Genomic DNA, 9781 nt, shown 5'->3' on the forward strand with positions numbered 1-9781 from the left:
TTTGTTTGAATTTTAAAATATCATTTGCATGTAGTAACTATTCTAAACTGCAAGCATTTAAGAGCTCCTGGCCTTCGCTCTGTAGAGGAAGTCGTCATGGTGGGTTTGTGCTAGAAGTTGCCATTGCCAGTGGAGAAATGTGTGTCCATGGCAGTGCCAGGCTGATCCTGAGCTCATTTCCCTCAACCTGCTGAGCAGTCGTGCTTGGATTTATCTGCTGCTCTGAGGCAGCACTAGGCACTGGTAGCTCACTGCTCTGTTCTCTGCTCCAACCCAGCATGGCTCTTGGTTGCCAGTTGGCCAATTCAGTAGAACTGGTTTCATTTCAAGGACATGTGATGTCCAATAAAAACTTTCTAAGACAGGCTCAGAATAAACTGATTTAAAAAATTCCCATTCTAGGGCTCTCCTTAGTGATGCAATGGGTTAGAGCGCCACATAGTAAGCTAGCCTCAGCTGCTTCAGTGCAGGTTCGAACCCACCCCAGAGGTGATCCACATGGCGCAGCAGACCTCTCCTGACCTACCTGCTGCTCCCCTCAGCAGATCGTCGATCTGCCTGTCTGCTCTCTACTCTGTCTCTGGTGATCCCCTCACCGCCCCTGCACCTCTGCGTTGTACCTCAATTCTGTATGCATAAATATATAAATCTTTTTTTAAAAAAATATTCCCATTCTAGGCTTAAATTCAGACGAATCTGAAGTATATAATTAGGCTGGAAAAGTCTGGAGGTGTCTTCACTGAAGCCATGAACTGTACACAGTCCTAGCTAGGACCTCCTAGAGGTATTCTGCTACACTAGTGGGAAATGCTAAGGTGTGGCTCCTTGCTTGGCCAGTTGAGTAACTTTTCGCACTTTCCAGGCAATCTGGGTGCCAAGTGCCACCAGAAAGTGATACTCAGAAGAACAAACAAGACTTTAGCAAACTGGTACTGTGTACAAATGAAAGGAAGGGGCACAGGGGGTCTTCAGTGTGATCCCACCAGCCAACACAGGTGGATAAGCTGGGTTGAAGCAGCCACTGTCTGCTGCTCCACCCCTTGGAAACTGGAAGGATGGACCAAGGGTCCCTGCTCTCAAGCACAGGAAGGGGGTCTTGAGACCTTGGGTCAGACTGGAAAAAGGACTCCATAGACACTAGTGAGGGCAGGCAAGGAGGCAGCATTTGTTGATCAGCAAAAGACTAGGACAGAGAGCTCCAGGGTGTTCTCTCTGGGCATGAGAGACTCCCTGAGGTGCCAAGAGTAGGGATCTATATTGATTTTTAGGACTGGTATTTGAGAACAAAGGAATTAATCTTTATTGGCTGAGAAAGCAAGGTGAGTGGACTTGGCTAACGTCCACTATTGCTAGTTGTGGACACCCATCAGCTGAGGCGCAGTGGCTGTGCCGGGGTGGTGACCATCTCCAAGGTGATCATCTCATCGAGGCCGTGTGCCGCAGCTCCAGTTTCAGCTGGTCTGTTCTCAAGGTCTATAACTCTCTCTGGGTCTGTAATGCCTCATTTTTTCCAAAACAGCCAACTTGATAAGCTATAAAGAGATAGCTCAGGAATGCCAAGACTAGGGGAAATCACTAATAAAAATAATGGACTGAGGAAATTTATGGCAGCAGGTGTTCAGGTCAAGAATCATCAGGTTTTTAACCTCTTGTTTACCAGTCTGTGGGATCAGCATGATTTTGTCCTTGAGTCCTGTTCTGTCCTTGTTTCAGACCCTCCCTGCTTTAGAAGTGTATCAACTCAGGCGATCTGGGTCATCAACTAAGCTCGTGATTGGTGGATCCTGTCTTATCATTGATGATCTATGCAACTCAAAGAAATAATGAAAACTACGTGAGAACTATATCAAAATCAGAAATTTCCATCCATGAAAAGGCAAGTGTTGAAACTGAGTAATTTTTTTAATTTTAATTTAATTGTATTTATAATAGTTTATTTTTACATATTTTTGTGCATTTTTCCATCTCAGTTGCAATCTCCTTGGGTTTCCCATCACCAAATCACCCATGTGCCATCACCATGTGCATTTCCCTCCCCCCCCAGTTTTTGATTCCATTCCCCGAAACTGAGAAATTTTAATGTAAGAAATTATTTGCTTGGGGGTTGGAAGAACTAAGCCAAAGAGAAGTCAGTGAGGAAACCAGGGACTCACCACTTCTGGCCCCACCAGCACCCTAACTAATAAACAAAAGAGGTGACCCAGAGTTGTGGGCAGAAGCCAGTCTCCAGAGTGGACCTGTGCAATGGGTACTGGACCTGCAGAACAGTCTGAGCAAAAAGGAGACCAGCCCTTTGACCTGTCTTCCTTTTTTTTTTTTTCTTTAGATTGATTTATTTATGCATACAGAAATGGGGTACAGGCCACAGGTGTGGGAGTGGGGGGTGACAGGCTTCACCAGAAACAGCATGGGGAGCAGAACAGGCAGGTGTACTGATATACAGTAAACCTGGGGGGAATAGTAGGTGGGTCCAGAGAGGTCTGCTCTCTGGCCAGGGATCGAACTCATGCTGCAGTGGCTGTAAGAGCTCCATAGTGCTGTGCTTTAACTTATTGCACCACTAAGGGCAGCCCTTCTTCCCTTTTTGCCCACTCTCTTGCTACTGTCTCCCATGGGGCTAAATCCAGAAGCCAAGAAAGTGGCACAGGAGTCTGGGAAATTGAATCTATGCGGTCAGGAATCTATGTTTCAGGTCTGAAACAAAACATACCTTTGCAAACAAATAGTGACATATATAATAAAAATTATAGTAGTATTGTGTATAAAAGCAAAGAGAAGTAGATGTCTATTAATAGAGGAGATTAATAGATTATACTACACACAATGGAATATCTATAGCAATGAAAGCAAACAAACTACATGCATTTATCAACAGATTATTTTCATAAAGCCAAACAAAATACATTTTTGCATCCTTGATATAATTTAGGTAAAGCATGAAGGTATGTAAGATGATTATGATGATGATAAAGTTAGAAGCTGTAGATAGACATGAAGAAAAACAGGTACAATTTTTAAGAAGTTAAAAAAATAAATGCACGAGGCAGGGCAGGGAAACTGTAATTAGGAAGCGATTCAGCAAGGGTTTCAAACATAATGACGCTGGGTGATGGATACAAGGGAGCAATGTATATCGCTCTTGATAGGTTATATAAAAATTCATAATATATTTACCTTTAATTTTGCAAAGAGCTTGAAGGTATGAGTGATATGGGTCTGGCCATTCTAAATGGCAGGAAGAGATGCCATTATCTTAGTTTGGACACAGGATTTGAAGCCATCGGCAAGTGTAGACTTGGCCAGAGATCCCCTCCCAGCTCCCATCCCCTCAGGAACTAGGTTCCATTAGGCAAACCATCAATCCTTGCCCCAGTCAAGCCCTCAACACACGGGTGAGTCTCATCAGAGTGGCATTTTCCTGGCTTTCTTGTAGACACGGTGGGTAGGAGTTACCCTCCTAATAAAAGACTGCATTAGTTCTCTCAAGCCTCCAGCAAGCAGCTGTTCTATGTCTCACAATGGTGCAAAGCACATTTTAGAGCCTTTTAAGGGGTTGGATCTGGCCACTCCCAGATTAGACTTGGTCAGATGGTTATGTTCTCAAAGCATGGTCACAGCTCCAAAAAAAGGTCACTGCTCTTCAATCACCATCCCAGAAATCTCTCTTCTCCACTCTAAGTCTTTACTTTTCTTTCTTATGTTAAAGAGTCTAAACAGGGCCAGCTTCATCCATATTTGACCTGAATAGTTGCATAGGACCTGCACTTTCAATGGTCTTGAGCTAGGTTTAATGGCTATTACTGTCTGCAACAATTTCTTAATAATTTTTGAACAAGAGGCCTCACATTGTTATTTTTCAGTAGACCTGGAAATTGCACATCTTTCCTTGGACCTAACAGTAAGGATATTTCTTAGGAGGCATTTCCTTATAAATCTACATGTCCTATAGGAAATTCTGATCCTTACTCTGCTTGCAGAGAACTAACTCATGGTGTAAGCCAAAGCAGGCAGGGAAAGACCCATTTTAACATCTCGTTACATTTATTTACTTGCTTATAACATGTGTTCCCTATAGAGGAAACCACCAAAGCAAAACCATCAGTCTGTTTAGTTCAACACTGTCCTCCGGGTCTAGCACAGTATCTGACTCATAAAAGGTGTGTAATAAATGTTTGCTGGATGAGCAGACCTTTGTAGGATCATTAAACTTATGCCTGACCCAGAATTGTTCTCTAATAACTGTCTATATAAAATTCATGTGCCAGATTTAATCCAGAAGAATATTCTTAACTCAATACTGATTTTTTCATAGAATTAAGTATAAAGTAGGGACACACTCCCTCAAGATCTCCAGCTATTGTACATTTTTGCTTTAACTGCTTTTTTATTTTCTCAAGATCACTCACATTTTATGGAATAGTGGCTGTAAGTGTGGCTTTGGGAGTTGTTCGTTTTGGCCTTTTTGGAGACATTAAAGCGCACCTAAAGTTCATTACAAAATGCCTAATTTTCAGGTGTATTTTTCCATACTGGCATTGTTGCTCTCAGATGAGAACGCTTCGGAATATAAAACTATTTCAAACTGTAAAATGGGAGGTGTTAAAAAAAGTGCAAAGTCTTCACTCCAGGCACCTTGCAGGAGTTGTGATTCCGCGAAACCACAGCCCAGCTCATCCAAAACTGACAAAGGGCTGCAGGTTATTTCTGTTTTACCACAGTGCTGAGTGGCAATGGCATAAACCAGTTTTACAGTTTGCTCAGGCTGCCAACTTTAAAATGAATTTTCAAAAACTGGGGGTATATTTTTTGTTTCAAATTCTACCTAGACAATACCCATACTTTATATTGACATCTGCATAATTTAATTCAAACAAATGCAAACATACTGTATGTCACTAGGTTATCTGTTTCTATCCATAAGCACACTGCTTTAAAATAAACACAATATTGGAATGTGAATAAGCAGAGGCAACAGCTTTTTGCTGTGCCTAGTGACCTAAAGTGATTTTGGCAGCACAATCAAACAAGGAATACCTAATTTTAAGTTCATTTGTTCCACATGGCAAATGATGGAAGTGAAATATCTAATACCTAATATTTAAATACTAGACAGAACATCTCAGTGCAAATAGGGAAGTGCTCTATTTACTCTGATCCAAGTCAAAGGTAGCTGGATAATTAGTTTCTTTAAACAACATTCGGCTTTGCTGACATCTCATTTTCCAAAAGCAGCTGTTAGCCAAATATAGTATTGTTTATTCACTCCCTGGAAGGCTGTTTTTAAAAAGTGCTTCTTCTGGTAAAAATATTGCATCACATAATTGGAGATAACAGGAAAAGTAGGAGTTGCTGTTTGTATTTAAATAAACATCTGCTCAAAAGTTCAGCTTTCTGTTTGCGAACAATTCTTTAATTTTTTGCCATTCGCACACTGAAAATTGTTTATTCCTTGCTTTTTGACCATGGGAGGAAATATTCCAAACATGGTAACACAGGAGATGTTTTTCTTAAAGGACATAAAAAAAATGAAGTTGGGCTCTTTGCTTTTTCCCTTTATTATACATTGGCTACTCCAGTTCCAGAGAATTAAGGAACTCCTAATTAAACTGCTCTTGCATAATTTACTTTCTATTTGGTACTTTTTGTAGAATGTGGCTATTCAAAATACCTGTAGCATCTGTGTTGAATTCCCAATTACCATCAATGGGAAATAAAGGGTAAACATACCTAGTTCTTGCAATATACCTATCATTGTTGCATGTGTTCTTTACATTGTTCTAGAAACTAAAAATTTATTCAACCTTGACTTCTAGTTTCTTCTCATGATCACTTGGGTCTCTCCTGTCTGAATATTTTATCCTTAAAATATTAATTTTTTTAAAAACTGTATTATTGATTCCAATTTCTTGACCAGAGCCAATCAAAAGCAGAGTAGAAATCTCTTGAACCTGGAAGTCAGAAAACAATGATTTTATTTTTCACTCTGTTCCGAAATCCACTGTCTCCTCCTTGAGGACTGAATTAAATGATGCCCAAGATCCCATCCAATTCTAAAGGTTTATGATTTCACTTAGAAAATGAGGTCTACTGCTAAAAGTGGGTGCATCACAGAGTGAGTACCAAATCTGGGATGAGGGAGGTCAGATGTTTGTTCATTAGGGTTGTCAAAACTCTTATGACCTCCATTAGCACAGGAAATTATAGGCTCCCAACATAAATAACATATTTGTCATCTACTTTGTGAGGTTTCATATTGACATAGGCTGGTCAAAAATGTTTTGTGCTCACCTGTGAAATTGCAATCTTTTTTATGCCCTGAGCCATTTTCTATCAGTGTATGACAACTACTTCAAATAAGAAGCCAAAAGCATTTATAAAACTATGTTCAAATTCTACTAAGATTTAAGATGGAACAAAAGCTGTTTCCGCTTAGATCCTAGGAGCAAAGAATACTTATGACAAAGACATTTATATTCTTTTGCACATAAATACATTTGTCAGACTACCAGAACCACTGAGACAAATGGTTATGTTCAGTTGGGAAATGTATCTTTTCTCTGTTATAAAGAATGTGTTATGGTATAATTATGTTTGTGGTTTTATGGTTCAGGGCATTTTTATTAAAGTAGAAGCTTCTGTCTATTAAGTAGCATATACAACTTAATTACTAGAAAGTTCTTTACAAAATAAAAAGAACCACTACTGCTCATTAGAAAATAAATTCTCCAAATACATTTTGCATTTGTTCTTAAATTATTTCCCAAATACAGAAGCATAGCATAATTTTGAAATTCTATTTCAAAGGTAAGAATCCTTGCCTATGGGAAATGTTTTACACATTTCTACCCCTGACAGGCAAAATGTAGGTATCTATACGTAAATATCCCTCAAGTTTGTGGGTTCTTTCAAATATCACAAGGCATAAATATATTTATCAGTAATTATTCTATACAACCAATATTAAAAGTTGAAGCTGAAACAAGTATGTGACCAAGAAAAGCTTTCAGAGTAGCAGAACGAGGAAATACACTGCTGAGGGGAGCAGCAGGCAGGTCAGGAGAGGTCTGTGGTGTCATGTGGATCTCCTCCAGGGCAGGCGGGGAATGAACTCATGTGGAAGTGGCTTAAGCTTTTTAGTACTGAGCTTTAACCCGCTGCCACCAGGGAGGGCCCAGCTTACAAATTTTAAGCCAGTACTACAGGAATCAAATCTTAGGACTGGAACCAAGGACATCATGCTTACAAGTTTTTCTCCATCATTTTCTCACCTGGTTCCAGAGTGGGGAGATGCCTCACACTTCCAGTCAAGTCATCCCAATTTAACAAAGTAGCAGATAGTAAAGTTCTCTCCAGGTTTTTATTGCAAAAAGGATCATGATGGGTCTTGTTTAGGACATTTGTAACCCATTGGGCCATCTACTGCTCATGTCGTATATCATGGTTGATCCAGTCTCAGATATCCTTATGACCAAGGGGTAGTCAGAATTAAGAATCCAGTATAATGGAGTTGTCTCTACCTTTGAGCAAAGGCATGATACTCAAGTTTGTGAGGATATAATAACAAGTGGTACTTGTCATCATTGGACAATATTGCAAGGGACAAAATAAAAGTGTTAATGAGATATGAAAAAGTACTTAAGTTTCAACAGGGAAATAAATTAACTTGTGCCAGAACTTCTATCCAACTAGTGCCCCCATTTCCTGAGTTTAGACACCTATTTCTACAGCAGGAAAATAGTTCTGCCTAATTGTTGTAATTAACAACAACAAAAAAGAATATTTAGGGCATCCTGGCAAAATGTTCTTTAAATGTATGATATCTGGCATTCTCTCCATACCTCACGACACTACAAAGTAGGTAGTTATACTACTGTAAACTCGAGGACTAATTTCCTAACTGAGAACTAAGCCCAGAATTTTACTTTTGTCAAAAATGAAGATTTAGGATCTAATTCCAACTTGACCTCTAATTATATGCCTGACTTTCTGTCTGTACCTTTATGCTTCCTCCATAAGCCAAACAAGGGGATCAAACAGTTCCATTTCTGTTCAATTCTCTAGAACACTGAGAATCACCCATACAAGTGATTCTCAAGAGTATAGTCCCTGAACCATCAGCAAAATACAACAACGAGAACTTGTTAGAAAAATATATTCATGGCCACAACAGTCCCACTGAATCAACCTCTGGGAATAGACAACAAATCTGTTTAAGAGGTTTCCCAAGAAACTCTGAAAACCACAACCTTTCAACATTTTAAAGTAATGCCACAATTTTGATGCCTCGTTTTCTCAACAACCAAGTCTAAGATTCTCAATATATTTTCTTCAGCTTTTAGTTGTCTTATAACTTGGCATTTGCACAATGGCATGTCTTACTTGTCCAAGTACTTCACTAAATATCCTTTCTCCAAAGGGACTAAAATCGCAACTCTATCAATAATTATTAAACAATCTCCAAAATTATATATTTATGCTGGAAATATCTTTTCCTTTACAGGGTCTTTCATTTATCCCTCAGTCCCTCACTCTCCTTTATTGAATACTCTAGTTATTTTATACCAAAACTTTTTAAACAATGCCCATTATTCTCTTCACTCCACGTTCCACACTTATTACTTTTAATCTGCCCCACAATTATGGGATCTCACTAGCGGTAGTTTGAATATGGCAACTATTTAAACAAGCATAGGAGTAAAGGCCTATTATGAACTAAGGGGTACTAAGGAAACTGATAGAAAAATTTGTTCCATTCAATAGAGAATTCAAGCCAACTCTAGCACTAGACAAATTAGTATTTTATTAATTAAAACTTTTTTAGCCTGTTTATACAGGTCCACAAAGGTTTTATTGGTCACTAGCTCAATACTAAAATACTACTAAACATTTAATTTATATATGTCATGTCCCCATAAATTAATATTTTAAATTATGTATAGATGTCTGGTATTACTATTTAGTATTTGAAAAAAAAAAACAAAACTCCTTGAGAGATTAGGGACAATCTTTACAGCAATTGTCACAGCACTATGTTCAAATAGATCAAATATATATTTATAATGAAATATACATGCTTCTACTCTCACAGAAATAGAACAATTTAAAGATACTGCATGATGCTATGAACTTCTAATACAACTGAAAGTAAATGTTAGTCCAAAAGTGTTAAACTCACCAACACTTAACTGGCTGTGTAAGTTTCCTGGGATATTGTTCATGGTAGGACCACAATGAGGTCCTAGTGTTTCTAATGCACAACAGATTTAGAAACTAATGATGTACAGATAGATCTATTTTACAATTAATCAGAAGCACCCCAAGTGGCAGGGGGCCAATTAAAGACTATGCAAGAGAAAAATACCCAACTCAAATGTATTTTTTTACCATCACTGACACTAATACTTTACATAGGATTGCACAAAATGTAAAGCAGAATGAAGAGCAGGTCACTCATTCACTCATGGCAGCAATTGATCTCATTTCCCAGGTCCATCAGTTAGATTCTAAACTTGTAACTGTTGACTTTGCAGAGACTGCAGTAGAGGAACTGCAGTTATGTTGTGAGCGCTTCTATCATATTCAAAAAGCCTCAAACAATAACATCCATACATGCATTGCTAGAACTACTTATAAGATACACATATAATATCTATTCTAAGACAGAGGTTGAGGGGAAGAAGTAATTAAATGTTAGTTCTGAATCAATAAATGGCTGCAATTCATTATTGGAAAAAGAAATCCAGACTAACACCTAGAGTTCCCATAAAAAAAAAAAAAAAAA

The sequence above is a fragment of the Condylura cristata genome, unplaced genomic scaffold (genome assembly GCF_000260355.1).
Source record: "Condylura cristata isolate star-nosed mole 26May11 unplaced genomic scaffold, ConCri1.0 scaffold00011, whole genome shotgun sequence".
Taxonomy (NCBI): Eukaryota; Metazoa; Chordata; class Mammalia; order Eulipotyphla; family Talpidae; genus Condylura; species Condylura cristata.